The following is a 17,039-nucleotide window of genomic DNA, read 5'->3' as shown; positions in this document are numbered from 1 at the left end:
TTCTCATCTTTTCCTGCAAACTGCTTTCCAGATGATCACATTTATTTATTTATTTATTTACTTATTTAGAGGCGCTGGGGGTTGGACCCAGGGCCTTCACATGGAGCTACATTCTCAGCCCTTTCTATTTTTATTATTTTGAGACAAACTCTTGCTAAGTTACTGCCTAGGCTGGGTTTAAAATAGAAATCCTCCTGCCTTAGCCACCCTGAGCCCTGGGATTCCCGGCATGCATTAAGTATGCCTGGTTTAGATAATTGTATTTATGAAAACATATATATACTTTTTTCCATGTGTATGTGTGGTGTGGCAGGATGGCATCTTTTTCGCATCTGTGCATGGAAAGTCTTTTAAAATGGCTGCATGGCATTCCAATTTGTGGATGTACTACCAATCATTATTTCACTAGTCCCGTGTTGAGAAGAGCATTCGGATTATTTCCAAGCTGTTAGTCTCCGAAACAGAACCGAATGGAATACACTTGGAGGTTCATCATTTTGCTGGTGCGCAGGTGAATCCGAGGGAAAGTAAGAGGTGTGACTGTAGGGCGTGCAGGGACGCAGGGATGCCTGTTGGTGACAGCGGAGTGCAGAAGCAAGCGCTGCTCAGGACCGCACTACCTACCGAGGCCTGCTTCCCTCGGCCGCTCTCCACGCACTCCTCCCGCCACCCCTGTCACAGAGCTCAGCTCCTGTCCTTGGTCACCCTCCCAGCTGCCTCTGAGCAGCAGGAGTGATGGCGATGTCCCCAGCATTTATATTTGTAATTTCATTTGTGTCTGTAATTGACTTGCATTTCTAACTATATTTCTGCTTGTAAGTTTAATACTATATTCATTTTCTGTGGCTGCTGGAACAAACTGTCACACACTTGGTGATGTTAAACGATGGAGATGTATTTTCTCACAACTCCAGATGCCAGAACCCTGGAACCAAGCTGTCAGCTGGGCCGCATGCTCTCCAGGGACCCTGGAGGAGAACCTGCTTCTTACCTCTTCTGCTCCTTGGTTTGTGGCCATATCACTCTGATTTCTGCCCTGGCATTAGTTTTATATAACTGCAATATAATAGAATACTTGACACAGGTTACTTATGAAGTAAAGAGAGGTGTTTTTTGGCTTGAAATTCCGGAATGCAAATTAAAATTACACTGCGATACTGTTTTACCCCAGAAAGAGTGGACGCCATAAAAAAAAAAATCTAATAATAACTAATGCTGGGGAGGATGTGAGGAGCAAGGAACCGTATTACATTGTTGGTGGGAATGGAGACTAGTGCAACCACTACGGACATCAGTATGGAGATTCCTCAAAAAACTAAAATGAGAAATTCTATTTGACCCAGCTATTCCCCTTCTAGGTAACTTCCCCAAAGAGTTAAAATCAGTATACTGCAGGGATACACGCATACCCATGTTTATAGCAGGACAATTTAAAATAGCTTGATCTTACAAACAGCATATATGTCCATCAACAGATAAATGGATCAGAAAATATGGTATTTATATGCAATGGAGTAGTATGCTGCCATAAAGGTAAACTTCAAGCATTTACAGGTAAATGGATGCAACACAAGAATATAGTATTAAATTAAAAAAAATCACTCGTGGGCCCGGCGCAGACTGTGCTGCGCGGGTGCCTCGCCCGGGCAGCCACGGTTGGTGCCCGGAAATGTAGGCAGCAGGCGCCTGGGAAGCAGCGCGGAGATGCGTGCTGGCCCTCGGATCTGCCGATGCCATGCGGTCGAGAACCTCCAGGCCACAGAGAAGCACCGACACAGCAGGCCTCCCCGGAGACGTGCGTGAACCATCCCTACACGGAGAAACCTCTGGGAAAACATGCCACACGGCGGGTCGCTCTTGGCCCTGCCCTTGAGAGCCAGAGAGGTCCGGAGTCAGCGGAGGAGCAGCTGATGAACAAGGACTCGGAGAACACGAGAGCACCGACAACAGACGACTCAGAGGTGGAGCTGACTGGGGACGCGAGAGCCATTCGGGAGCCGGAGACCAAGAGGACCTTGCGCAACACCCAGGGAGACCCCCTGGAGGCCATTCTCCCCCTAACTGTACAGGCTGTGGTGGAATAGCGAGTGGAGCTCCGGAGAGGTCTGCACCGAGACTTCATGGATTACGTGGGTGCCCAATATTCAGATTCTGAAGAACTGCCTTCATGGAGAAGGAGGAGTCCCGCGAAATCATGAGTATAGAGGAAAAAGTGGATGGCCCATTGCTGGACACGAGTGCTGGTCTCTCGGTCCTTCTTTTCAGTCCTGGCCTTCCTTCCAGCCGTCACACCTCAGAGAGGGGAGTCACTGATGAGGTAATCCGCTATTTTTCGCAACACTTTGACTGTAACTACTTGTTGGATCTTTCTTGCATATCTTTGTTTTCCTGAGAAACCACTTTGAGGATGCCAACATGTACTGCAGCAGCCATTGATGATCTCCTATCAATCTGTCCAAAACTCTGTAATATTTGTATTGCTCCTAGGCTACTTTGTAAATAGATGTACGTTTGTTACTATGTGTTTCCAACAACAACCATTTAGAACGTCAATGATTATTTGATTGATCACTCATGTATAGCTCTATTTGTTTTCCCTAGAGACCATTTTGGAGAAACCAGGGTACAGTACAACAACCATTCATAATTTCCTACCATTTCTGTCTGTAACTCACTATTATTTGTCTATTTGTTTTCCTGAGAAACTATCTTGGACATACCAATAGGTAAAATAACAACCATTGATATTGTCCTACCACTTTGTCTGTAATTCAGTGTATCCCCCTACTGCTTTGTTCTTATTTTACTCTTTAAAATTAAAAAAAAAAAAATCAGACACAGAAGCTCAAATATTGTATGGTTGCTCTTATATGGAAAAAAATACTATAAATAGGAGGTAGTGAGAAGTTTAAATACTTTGCCAATTTACATATTCCATTGTTTAAAAAATATTTCAATAATGTGCTAGTTTTTTCATTCCTATGAATAGTTTATCTTAGTTCGTTGAAAAGAAAGTTTGTGTTATTATCTGTTTCTTTCTGGTCAGAATCATTTGATTTATGTCTTCTACTGAGTAACAGAAGAAAATGATACACTGTGTAATAATTATTATTATTCTCTTATTTGGCTATGAAAATTTGTTTTATTTTTTCACAAAATAAAGTAAATACAATTAAGTGCAATGCAAAGGAGGGGCTGGAGGCGTGACCAAGTGGCAGAGCACACGCATCGCATGCTTGAGGCGCTAGGCTTGAGCTTCAACCCTGCAAAAAAGAAAGAAGAAAAGGGTGAGACTTAGGAAAACAACTATGTCAAATGATAAAAATATAAGGGCCGAGGATGTAGCTCAGTGGCACAGCGCCTGCCTGGCAAGCACAAGGTCGTGAGTTCGATTCCTGATACCAAAACAAAAAAACTCTGATACAAAAGATCCAGTACACATGCGTATCTCTATTCATGCATTTATTCACAAGATCCAGTAGGCAATGAAGTCTGAAGTAGCAATGGGTGTAAATGCTATTTTGAGAGATCTGCTGTAGCTGAATGGAATATGAATATTTCTGTGATTCCTTTCATCAGAGCCAGGGCTAATTCTATCAGGATTTGTTGCAGTGGAAGGAAATACTCAGTTTTAGTTGGTAAAAATAAAGATTCATTTTCTTCCCATTCGCAACCTCAGATCTCTTGACTTCTACCATGGGCCCCTGAAGGGCGAGTTCAGAGACCCCAGAGGAAGCTCTAATTGAGACGGGCGTACAGACCCAGCCCTTGGTGTTGCCACATTCTTCTCAGACCTCCAGGAGTGGTCTTCCCTGAAGTCCATTGATGAAATCACACCAGCAGCTAATGCCTGCTTCTGGGCATGCACGTTTACGGACACCTCTTGCAGTGTGGTGAGGGAGCCCACAGAAGTACCCTTCTGGTTCTCATCATGGCCTGAATTGTGAACCAGTTCTTGGGGAAACAGGAAACTCCCCTGCCTGTGTACGTTCTCTAGGAAATACAGGTTGCCCTCGGGTCCACAGAATGGAACAACAGACGCTGCGGATCCAGGCGCTCAGTGAAGTGACAGCTCCTTGTGGCAGTGTGTAAGTCTGGGAGCCTCCATCAGCTCCCGGGGACGGGAGTCTGGTGGAGCCAGACTGTAATGGGATCTGTCTGCCATGGCGTCGAGGGTGTATGTCTTAGAGAATAACGGCTGCTATCCAACTTCCTATATTAGGCTGATTAATTAGAGTGTGCACGCATTTGTGTGTGTGTGTTGTTGGAGATTGAAGCCAGGGCCTTCACACTGAGCTTCACTCCATTCCTTTCTAGTTTTGGTGGGTGGTGGTCGTGGTGGTTGGTTGGTTAGTTGGGTGGTTGGGACAGGGTCTTCCTAAGTTGCTGTATTGCCCACAATGGACTTGAACTTGACATAGGCTCTCTGACCTCAGCCTGCCAGAGTGTTGGGATTACAAGCATGCACCACCACACCCAGTTAGGTTGATTAATTAATAATCATCTCTTGGTAGAAAGTAGGTCTGAAAGCAGAGCACATTTTAGATGTGGGCCTTTAAATAAAAGTAAGCAGCAGACTTTGACAATGGCATGAGTGGCATAAACTGGAGCTAATGCTTTTGCAAAATGAAATAAAATTCAAATGTAGTCATTACTGCTTACTATATTTAAATCACAGCCACTATCTCATGGGAGAAAGAAGTAAACAGCTTTCACCTGGGACACCTAATAATGTTGTGCCCGGGGGACATCAACACAACAATCTGGAGCAGCTGCCAGCAAACTGTTCATGGCTCTTGCTAAGCTCCTTCGGCTCTCCAGAATGGTTTTAGCTGGAGGAAAACTCGTGACCAGGACACCTCTGTGCTGTCTGTTCCACACGTAATTCCTTCACCTCAGATCTGCTGTGGAACTGCCTGTGTTTCTTTGACTGTTTCATTCTCTATGCAGATGTTGAAATTTTACCTAACAATGTGGCGTTTGAGAGTACAAAGCCCTCCGGGACTGTCAAGCTCTGAGACTATAAATCATCAACGAAAGTATGGAGTCCATAATTGGCTTTAGTGAGACGTGGCTTTGCCTATAGACTTGCTGACTGCTACTATCTGCCCAGCAACTTGTAATAGAAGCACGAGGATAAGCCCTCTTATTTATTTTCTTTAAAAAATATTTTATTAGTGTAATATAGAACAGTAACATTTGTTTGGAGGAATTGGCACATGCATATAATGTATCCTGATAATTTTCAAACCCTTCCCCACCCCTTACCCCAGTTCCCTTCCCCAACTCAGAGTCTGTCTTCTTGTTTCCTACTGTCTTTCCTTTGTTACGGTTATTTATTGATTGATTAATTGATATTTTGGTTTTCTTATATAAGATAAGCCATGTGATATTTAACTTTCTGTGTCTAACTTATTCCACTTAGCACTGTGGTCTCAAGTTCCAACCATTTTCCTGCAAATAACATTTCATTCTTCTTCATAGCTGAAAACATTCCACCATATACATATTCCATTTTCTTTATCCAATCACCTGTCACCAGGCAACTAGGCTGTTTCAGGAGTTTAACTATTGTGAATTGTGCTACTATACACATGGGTGTGCGTGTATCACTATAGCATGATGGCTCTAACTCTTTCTGGGATATACCCAGGAGAATGAGGTATAGTTGCACCAAATGCAATTTCTATTTTTGTACTTTTTTATTTTAAAAGAATAAAAAAAGTACAACAGCAAAATAACAACATAGACCAAAACAAAACAAAGCTAACACAATAAAAATGAAACAGGGTTTCAAAATAAAATGAGAGGAATTAACAGTGGTTGCTATATTACATATTGTTATCTTCAATGAAGTTGCCCAGATTACTAGATGTAGGAATGCAAGATAATCAAACCATTAAAGAGAGTAAAAAAAATTAGGATCAATAGAGCTCCACTAGACAAGATGGTAGGAATCCACCAATGGTTGCTATATTGCTGTCTTCAGATTAGTTGTTAGATGACCAGATATAAGCATGCAAAGGTCCATGCTGATTTTCATACTGGTTATTAGTTTACATTCCCATCGACAGTGTAGAAGAGCTTGTTTCCCCCACATCCTCACCACCATTTGTTGAAGAGGCTGTCTTTTCTCCAGTATATGTTTTTGGTCCCAATTCTCCCTCACTTCATATCTGCCTGTATTGCCCTTCTCTGTATACCTATCTAGTCAACACTTTTGCAAAATGTAAAGCCTTTAAAGAAAGAAATGAATCTAAACTAAATGATTGACACCAGTATGCAATATATGAAAAGTAAGGTAGGAGAAAAACTGCTAAATATATTCAGGTTTAATGATGATGAAGATGATGGTGATGATTTTTTTCTTTTTGTCCTTTTGAGACAAGGTCTAGCTATGCAGTTCAGGCTGGCCTTGGGCTCACTTTGTAGCCTGGGTTGGTCTCGAACTTGCAAGGATCCTCCTGTCTCAGCCTCCTGAGTGCTGGGATTACAGGTGTTCACCACCATGCTGGACTGATGGTGATGATTAATACATTCATTAAGTACCTCCTACATGATGCAAACTATTTTGTTTCTGGGCTTTTTATTCTATTCCTCTGGTCCAAAGGTCTGTCTTTATGTTGATAGTATGGTGCTTTCATTACTGTAGCTTTGTGATATTCTTTGAATTCAATTAAGTGTGAGATTTTCAACTTTGATCTTTTTAAAAGTTGTTCTGGCTACTTGGGACCCTGGAGATTTCTTATTAATTTTAAGATCATTTTTTTTTCTTCTTTTCTTTCTTTCTTGCTTGCTTTTTCTTTTTTTTCTTTTCTTTCTTTTTTTTTGGACACAGTCTCATTATGTAGTTCAGGCTGCCCTTGAACTCACTATCTAGTCCAGGCTGGCCTGGAACTCACAGTGATCCTCCTGCCTCAGCAGCCTCCCAAGTGCTGGGATTATGGGCGTCTGCCACCACCCCAGCTCCTTCTTTTTTTTTTTTTTTTCCTTTCTCTCTCCCTCTCTCTCTCTCCCTTCCTTCCTTTCTCTGCTATCATTACTTTATTATGGTTACTTTCAAGGAGTCACTGGATGTAGAAAGACTAGAGCACAGACCGAATTCCACTCTTTTAACTTTGATTTAGTTACTTAACTTTTCTGAGCTTCTGTTTTCTCATCTGTCAAATGAGAATAATAACATCTATCTCATACATCACTTCAGTGTGAGGTTATCATCAACACTATTATATCATACTTAGGTGATGTTATTGATATTTATGTTAACATAATATCATATTTGGCTACAATGAGTACATTTTCTAGGTACAATTTTTTTTTTTTTGTCTTTTTGAGACAGGGTCTCACTGTGCAGTTCAGGCTGGCCTTTAACATACTTTGTAGCCCAGGCTAGCCTCAAACTTGCAGTAATCCTCCTGCCTCAGCCTCCCAAATGCTGGGATTGCAGGTATGCACCACTACATCCAGCATGGTACAACTGTTTTTAAATTTCCTTTTCTCCAGATTTTTTTCCTATTAATTTTAAAAAGTTTTATAAATTCATATTTGCAGTACATAGTGATTATATTTATTGTGCTTACTAATACCCATTTTCTCTTTATGATAGACTTGAGCTTGGGTTGGCTACATGGCCATCCTGCTGGGGACATGTCCCAGTATACCTTCTGGTTAAGTGTAATTATGTGACTCACTTCTGTCCAATGAAGCATGAGTAGAAGTTATTTGTACACTCATGTGCTTCTGTGTCACTTTCCCCTCTTCCTCTACGGAAATAAGTCTTATGTGGTGATCGCCATGTTGCCTTACTACCCTGGACCACCAAGACTGTGAGGGAAAGACTCTTGGGTAAGCCATGTGTCCTTGGGTTTTTTTGTTGTAGCAGCATAGCCTAAACCTTCGTTAATAAATATTCAGTTAGGTTGCATGTATTATGAGTTCAGCATAATGAGACTCTCAGACATATAGCCAAGACTAGAATATCACCACCTGTATGCAAGCTTCAGTGATTGCTCGTGTCTGTTAATTTTCTTGGTGATTTTTAAACTATGCTTCCCAACTCAGCACCTTTTTATAAAGATTTTGGCATTGACCTGTGGAAGTGAGGCATGAGCTTTCAGTACAAATGAGCGCTCATCTCTCTACCTTCTCAGCACCTGCTTTCGTTGTGGGGTTGCCTGATTGATGCTAGGAGTTTGGCCCGAGGACCAGGGATCGAGTTTGACCAAGTGGTCATCCTACCAGTGAGATTGTGGTCAGCCCAGAAACACCAGCTCCAACAGCTCTGCAAACCAGTGTGGTACGTGGTGGCATGTTGATGACATGCTGATGTGCTTCACAGCAGGGCCAAGCATAAGGCTCACACTTTCTTCATATCGCTGCTGCCAACTCTTTTGGACACTCACGCACCACAGGCTGGGAGCTGAAGACGTGATACCTGAAATTCACTGCCCAGGTGTGGATTTCATGTGATATCAGAGCGATCCGCAGGGAGGAAATATTTGGAGCTGTTCATGTGAAGTGAACTGACTTTTTAGAATTTTTTTTTATTAAGGGGATCTTCAAACATATTCATAGGTAGAGAGGTTAACATGATGAGCATTCATATCCATGAATGTTTTTACATAGATAAAATCAAGTTAAAAGGAATATCAAGGGCAGCTTTGAAGAAGCAAAGAACTTGAAAAAAAAAATAAAGGATGGTGTGATAAAAGGGAAAGCCATGCTCAAAGGCCCTTTAGAACATGGCCAACACGACCAAGCTTACATCACCCTGGGCATATCACCCACAGGATTTAAGAATAAATGAACCATAGTAAAAATTAACACTTATTGAATCTTTCCTATGCACTCTTTCACAAGTGTATGAACTAACCAGTATTATTATCCCATTCCACAGAATAGAAAATTGAGGCTTTCAGAAGTTTCAGTTAACTTTCTACTGGTCCCACAGCTGGTGAAAGTAAGTATCAGAGCCAAGATCTGAACAAAACCCTTTGACTCACGAGCCTGTACTCATAACCAAATACTTGCATGGATTGAGTTTAGTCTATGAGTGTTCTGACTCAAAACCAGTTGAGGCACGAGTTAAAAAGGCAAGTTTCCCACTTTATTCTTGACCTCATACCTCAGAACATCAAGATGTGAAGTCTAGGAACATCTATTTGAAAAACATGTTTGAAGCCCATCAAAGTTTGAGAACCAGCGCTCCAGGCTCTCTTGTGGAGTTTCAGTTTCTATCCAAAGTTGTCTGAGCTTTTTGGATTCTACACCTTTGTCTGTAAAATGTTTCAAAGTAGGTTTTCTCTGTGCTTTCTCAGTCTCTTTCCAAATTACACCAGGCCCTCCAGACATGTGTTCTCTATCCTTGGACTCAACCAACCAAGGATGCACAATATTTGGAAATAATAACCTGCATCTGTACTGAACATGTACAGGTATTTTGGCTTGTCATTATTCTCTAAACAATTCAGTGCAATAATTACTTACACAACTTTAACTCTGTATTATTATGAATAAGCTAGAGGTGATTTAAAGTATATGGGAGGAGGAGCTGGGGATTTAGCTCAGTGGCAAAGTGCCTGCCTGGCAAGCGCAAGGTCGTGAGTTCGGTTCCCGGTACCGGAGAAAAACAAAACAAAACAAAACAAAAAGTATATGGGAGGATATATGTAGGTAATAGGCAAATATCACCTGCATGGATTTTGGTAAATTTAAGGGGTCCTGTAACAAAGCTTTCAAGGATACTGAAAAACAACTGTATATCTGCTCTTTATATATTACATTTTAATGTGTAGATACTATTAGTCTAATGGACTATGTATTTTACAAATGTGCACAAATAAAAACTTTGTAAGACTCTTCTTGGTGTATGTACACCACCTCACTTTTAAGAATGCTGGTCCAAGATGGACATGGTATCAACCGCCTGCAAGCCCCGTACTCTGGGAGACTGAAGCAGAAGGATCACAACTTTGAGTCCAGCCAGGACAATTTAACCTACTCAGTGAGGCCCTGCTCCAGAATAAAAAAATTACATAAAGGGCTGGGAAAGTAGCTCAGTGAAGGCCCTAGGTTGCATCCCCAGTACCACACACAAATACAATGTTGGTCTACCTTCCCCAGGATTCTTGAATTTTAATTTTTATTTATTATTGACAATTTGAATTTATTAAATTTATTATTGACTATTTGAATTTTTATTCTATCATATGACAAATATCAAACGGGAGTTAGTCCTGAGGAATTAAAAGTCAGGAAATTTCACACAAAAAAATTCAGATTTCTGACTTCTTTTGAGACCATCTGGACCTGGGTTTCTGCTGCGTCGTTAGCAGGGCGGCTGAGGGAACATACTCCCGCTGACAGGGAGCCATCTCCAGTCACGGCAGTGCCCGCCTTCTCCGCCTCACTCTGTCACACGCATTCCAACTGGTGGACACTGCAGACACTGACGTCAGATCTGCCGCCTACACAGGCGGATTTCTAATGCAGCCTAACTCAAAGACAGTCATCACGCCATGCTATGATCTACCAGCTAATTTTTACGTCTGTCACTTTTCAAATCAGTCATCTTTGATGCATACAATTTGCCAGTTTTGTAGACTCCCAATCATCAAAAGAAAGGAATTCTACAGAGGTCAACCTCCTCCTAAGCCTGTGATTATGGTATGCACGACATGATAGCTTGTTTGAATGATGCAGGTTATTACAGGGCCTGGAGATAACATGCTAGTGACAAAGGGAATTTCACTAGCCAAGGCATCTCAAGAACATGGTGGATTGCCCTTGGTTTCAAGGGAGACTTAAAATTACCATTATGTCCCTTTCCAAGGAAAAATGTGGGCAGAGAGGAAAGATATCCTATAAATTAAGCTTGTTCCACAGCTTAAGTCACTTATTGAGGGTGAGGTAGGAACTTGGAATGAGAAAAAGAACTGTTTCATTATTGTCTCAGAACTTCAGTAGGAAAAGGAGCCGCTAAGTTTGTGTTTATCTATCTGTCACTTCACTATCACCCAGCTGTCCTCTGGCCTACCACTTCCTGGCACATCCGAACAGGACACGGACTTAAGTGCAGAACCCTCATAAGTGGATTTTTGTGAGGAATTTTTTTCTCTAGTCACAATAAATTTTATTAGAAATAATAATCTCCTAAAAGAAAAAGTGACGATGTTTAAAATTTTACAAATGGTTAGAGATTTAAAAACTAAGATCAAATTGTCCTCATAGAGTTTAACTAGAAATATATACCCAGGAAAAATGATTTGATAAAAACAATGGCCACAGAAGAACACTCACTCTAGCAGAGGTTACAGTGAATACAGTTTAACAGGTGTACTCAATCTTTCCTGCAAAATTTATACAAAGAAAATTAAAGTTTTGAATGTTGTACTAGTAAAAATAAAATGTATCAGAAACAAATTTTTAGGACAAGAAATTGATTTAAGTGTTAAACTGGCTTAGTGGAACTCAGAGAATGTGAATGATCCCGTTCACTCTGGGGACAGAGGACTTTGAACGCGCGGCAACTCAGGCCCTGTGTGAGACAACACACACATAATCCCACAGGCTACCACTTAACGTAGACCTGCCTGGACAACACCATTTCTCCAGGCGCCCTCCAGCTTCAGTCCAAGTGGAGGACTTCCCCAGCCTGATTCCTTTGTGCACACCACTTCCCTTGCCTAGTTGGTCTTTCCATGTCCAAATTCCTAGGCTTCCTTTAAGACGAGATCCAGCAACTCCTTGTTGCCATTTTTTTCTTTTTTCTTTTTTTGAGACAAGGTCTTTCTGTGTGGTTCAGGCTGGGCTTGAGTTCACTATGTAGCTGAGGCCGGCCTCACACTTGCAGTGTTTCTCCTACCTCAGCCTCCCGGGTGCTCAGATTGCAGATGTGTGCCAGCCCTCTTGACCTAGTTGCCTTTTTTATGGCCTCCACCTCCCTGCAACTTGGACCTTGCCTCTCTCCATAAACTCCTCCTGCTAAAGTCCCCACTCACCTGTGCGCTGCCAAATCCATGCAAAATTCTGACCTCCTTCCCTGTGCATCACTTCCTTATTCTGTTGACCATTTCTTCCCATGATCCTTTCAGTCAAGGACACAGAAAGGGACCGAGCTGTGGGCCATTATCCACCCATCTCCAGGCCACTCGAGGAAAAAGTGCCTCAGTCCTGAAGGAAAGAGCCAGGCAGGATGCATGACAGGACTCGGACCCAGCAGTTCCAAAACCAAATGCATTCAGTTCCAGCCACTCTACTTCCAAATCTTTTCTGTCACTGCTCCACTTGACGTTCCTATCCCTTCCTGACAAGACTAAAGTGCCAACCTCCTTGGCTGGCCTGGCCTATCACCTCTTCTTCACAGTCACCAGGTAAGTAGCTTTTTAATTAAAAAAATAAAAAATTATGTAAAAACATACACCGTGCAAAATTTTCCATTTTGACCACTGAGAATGTACAGTTCAGTGGTATTATTACATTCCCAGTGTTGTATAGCTGTCATCACTATTCATCTCCTGAACATTCCCATTAACCTAAACAGAAGCTTAACAGTTGCGAAGTAACCATTAAGTGACAACTAGCCATTCTCCCTTTCCCCAGCTCTTCCTAACTTCTGTTTTCTGTCTGCTGAGGAATTTTTTTAAGGAAGTGTCTTAGTCACTTTTTTTATTGCTGGGACAAAACACCTGACACTAGCAACTGAAAAGAGGAGGCGTTTATTTTGGCTCACATTTTCGGTGCACAGTGGGCTGGCTCCACAGTGGGAAGGCGTGGTGGAAGGGTCTGGCTGGGAAAAGCTGCTCATGTCATGGCAGCCAGGAAGCAGACAGAAGGGAGGAGCTGGAAGGGAAAGGCACCTTTCCAGGCCACGCCCTCAGTCACCCACCACTTCCAACCAGCCTCTGTGTTATGGTTGATACATTGTGTCAACCTGGGGAGTCTAGAGGTTTGGCTAAGTGACTCAGCAGTTGTGCATGTGGGGTGAAAAGGACATGCCCTTACCCTTTGGGGATGTTGTTCATTGTGTCAGTTTGGGAAGTTTAGAAGGTTAGCTATGTGACTCAGCAGGGAGCCAGGGCGCTTACTTTGTATTCATCCTGAGCCTGTGCAAGAGAAGGGCATGGAGATTATGTGAGTGCTACACAAGCCCTGGGTATGGGTAGCTTGCTCACGATATAAGGGAGGGAAAGAGGATTGCTTTTCTCTACTCCTCCCTTGTGCTCTTGTTGCTTTTGCTTTCACCGCCATGAACATTTGCCTTCTGCCATGTGCCACTGTGCCTTGGGGCCAGCCGAGTATAGACTGAAATCTCCACAAACTGAGCTAAATAAACCTTTCCTTCCTTCATTTTGGGCGTCAGGTATTTTGTCTCAGCAACGAGACAAAAGTAACCAAGACACTCCACCTCCTAACATCAAGCTATAATACCCTCGTGATTCAATCATCATCAAAAACCCCACCTATGAGCACTGAGGCTTTTGGGGGATTCTAGATATAAGCCCTAACAGGAAGATACCTTGGATACTTTGTGTTGTGCAACAACGCATCCTCTCCATCCTCTTTGCCTCTCCCGTGCTGACCAGTGTGTCCCTTCTCACCCCGAGTCATGGTCAAGCTCTTTACTGCCTTGCTGGCCTCTCCACCTTCTAGTCACCTACCACTCCACACTGGCTTCTAGCCCAGTTTGGCTTTACTATGGCTTTTGTCTCAAGGAGAGCAGCCTTCAGGAATACTTACAAATAAAACTCACAATTTATCCTTTGCCCTATCTGGTACACAATTTTCTCCTGGAGAGGAAAGTAGGAAGAGAGCAAATGAAGTATTTGCTTATGGCCCCCAAGCCCATTTTCAGGGGGCCTCTTGGCCTGCCCTTTCTTCTATTCTCATGTGGCTGCTGAATTTGAACCTGGTCAACCATAAATTAGTGCAACCATACACAGTAGCCGGGTTCAGAACAAGCGTTTAGCAGAGGCCTGAAAGGTAAAGAGGTATCAACACAAACAGCAGGGGCAAAAATATACGCAGAGCCAAATGTGCACAAAATACTGAGGCGTGGAAAAGGGAGGTTTCATATTTAAGAAACAGAGAGGTTGGATACCTGGAGAGTAGGCACTCAGGAAAATGTCACAGGACAAAGCTGGACACCTGTGGCCTTTATGAAGTTTAGAGTCGATTGTGTGTTCACCAGGAAGCAATCTGTGTTTGTGGGAAGCTTTTACTGTATGTATTAGAAACCCTATGTAAAGGCTTTGTCTATACAATAAAGGGGATTTATTGGCCTGAGTAACCAAAATGTCCAGAGGATTGCCTTTAGGTGGAAGGTTCTGGCTTCTCTCTCAGAAATTCTGAAAGTCCTTGCCTATTTTCACTGAATGTTGCAAGATGGTTTTGTTACTAAGATACATGTTTCTCCTTTCATTAGGAAAGGGCATGTCTAGCCTCTCCCAAGTAATTTTAAAAGCCCAGCTTCCCCCTTCATTGGATCAATCTGGACCAGCCAGTGACTAGGGGCTTGCTGTGCATTGTTAGCTGATGTTTAGTAACAGCCTATCCCTAAGTCAATCTCTGCAGTGAAAGGGAAGTTGTGACTCCAATTAGGTCTCCCCTCTCCTTGGCGCTAGCGTTGGGGGTAATCCAGAATGGCACGGTTGTGTTGTATGACAGAGAAGGCTTGCACTCCCTGGCAAGGATGGAAGAGGCCCTTGGGCCTGACAACAGGCATACGGTTAAGGCACTGCCACCCACTCGTGGCATCTAACCAAATGGCATGGTTACCACTTAACTGGGCCATTGTGTTTCCCTACAGAATTTGGAAATTGTAAGGAAAGGAAGAAAAAACGAGTGGATATTGGGTAAATAACCAAACATGTCATTATGCCACTGAAAGGACTCATAAAAACATCACTGTGGCTCCTATGAGGACAGACTGGAGTGGCCAGAGAAGAAGGCTTATTAGGAAAATAATTATTACAGTAGCTCAGCCCAGTGTGGTGGTAGAGATGGAGGTATTTTGTTGGCAGAATTGATGGGACTTGGTGATATATCTGAGTTATGGAAGAGGCCATTTTACTCAGACCATGAGGTCTCAAATGCCAACCTTCAGTCTTTCTTTGTAGCAATGAATGATATAGGTAGTGGGGTGGGTTGTGGTGACAGCAAGAGATTAGTATTTTTTGTCTTCTACTTTTTCTTTCCTCTCGTTATGGTGTCTGGATCCACCCCCACCCCCCCGCCAAAGCCATGTGGGCATGGGGGGTGAGTTTTGTGGAGGTAGCTGAATGAATCTAGAGTACGTGATTGGTTCATTGTCTAGTGTTGGGGGTGTCAATGCTACACCTGCCCTAGGGTGTGTAGCCTGCATTCGGTATAAGGGAGGAAAAGATGCTTTCCTCCCCTCTTTTGCTCTGGTTGCCACTGGTATTTTCTACTGCCATGAACTGTTGCCCTTTGCCACACCACCCTACCTTGGAGCCGGCTGATATGGGCTAAAACCTCCTCTACAAATTGTGAGCTAAATAAACCTTTCCTACCTTAATTTTAGGTGTCAAAAGAATAAGCACTCCTCCTCCTTTCAAGTCACAAAATTATTTTAAAAATTTATCATAGCACATTATTTTTCTAATACTTTCCAAATAAAAACATCAAAATCACAATCTGTAGTTTTTAGTTTGATTGTATCCAAGTTGAGAATAACCTCAAAAATTTTTTTTTAGTTTAATTTTATAAGCCAAAAGGAAACAGCTTCACTTCAGTATTAGAACATTATGAAACTATTTTGTGGAATATTTTCAGTTCGAATTAACAGGCTTGCTATGCCATTCAATCTAGCAAACTGCCATGATCAGGAATTGAACATGTTTTAGCTTTTCAAAACATCAATTACAGGCATAAGAGTGCAACTGCCGCCCCTGGTTTTATCTTCTAGTTATCCACCATCTACAGCTATGGAAAGAGGTGATATTAAGCTTCCAGGATATCAGTTGGCAATTTTTACAGACTAAGCAAACAATAGCTGCAATTTGATGCACTGGTAGAAGCACACTGGGTGTATTAATTCTGCGTATTGATTCAACAACGCACTTACATTTAAAAATTCATTTCTAATCTGATTTCAAGTTCTTCTTCATCTGTTAAAAAAACTGCTTTTCGTCCATTCATTTAAAAAGTTTAGGGCTTGGCTTTGTCTCAATTTAAACCCCCTGTATTGTTTGTTGGATATTTCCACCCCGCCCACCCCTCTTTGGTTTTGTCATTCTTTTTACCTTGATGAGATAAAAATTTCCTGCCTAGACACCTCACAATATTGTGTCTTGAGTGTCAAGTGAAGTCATATATGAAAAAAATATGAGTCACAAAACTCAGGCCTCACAACATTTAAGAGTTGTAGCAGTGTCATCCCTGCCCACGTTTATCATTTTTGCATTACAGCTTCCTCAGTATTTAAGAGGGCCTTCTTGAGGATCCAGATGATGCTAGACCAATGTGCAAGGCAGGCTGGAAGTGGCGGGAATTAATACTTCTGAGAATAGCCCTCAACCCATGACCAGTGAAACTGGTGGATAAATACATATCCCAGCTTTTTAGTAGTGGGAGGGAGCAAGGCGGGCAACTCTAAAAAGTGTTCTGTGCAGTTTCCCAGATGACCGCAGTGAGATTGAGCCCAGTTCCTGCAACAGTAACCTCTTCATTAGTGGACATTATTTTGTGTTCCTTAGTTTTTTGCTAGTTTACCTCTGAAGTGAATGAACTATGCTCTAATTCTTGTTACAAGGTCTGCTTCTGGTGGAATTCATTGTAAGGCTCTAGTTCGGTATGTATCCAGCTAGCTCACTGGTGGTATCCTAGCCATCAATTCTCTGCCTTTACTGCCTTCGTGTCACAGGGAGTGAAATCTATTTTACCTCTTGACTGACTGCACTTAGTATGTGGTAACACCCAAGCAGTGATTTCCTAGTAATCTTGGCCATATACTCCTTCTCTGAGAGGCTGGATACCTTCTAGGAGGGCTAACAGATAAACGGTCAAGCAGAGGGAGATGA

General features: G+C 42.4%; 1 long non-coding RNA gene across 1 annotated transcript; it reads right to left on the bottom strand.

The window, feature by feature from the left end:
* Window positions 1–3,137: 3,137 nt before the first annotated feature.
* Window positions 3,138–12,819, bottom strand: LOC106147762. The gene is made up of 3 exons (XR_001232707.1): window positions 12,731–12,819; window positions 12,000–12,171; window positions 3,138–3,263 (listed from the first exon to the last, which is right to left on the bottom strand). It is a non-coding gene; the product is annotated as an uncharacterized LOC106147762 (long non-coding RNA).
* Window positions 12,820–17,039: the final 4,220 nt, after the last annotated feature.

Source organism: Chinchilla lanigera, unplaced genomic scaffold (assembly GCF_000276665.1).
Source record: "Chinchilla lanigera isolate Chin_1 unplaced genomic scaffold, ChiLan1.0 scaffold00009, whole genome shotgun sequence".
NCBI lineage: Eukaryota > Metazoa > Chordata > Mammalia > Rodentia > Chinchillidae > Chinchilla > Chinchilla lanigera.
Note: the sequence above shows the minus strand (reverse complement) of the source record. Positions and strands in the feature narration are given on the sequence as shown.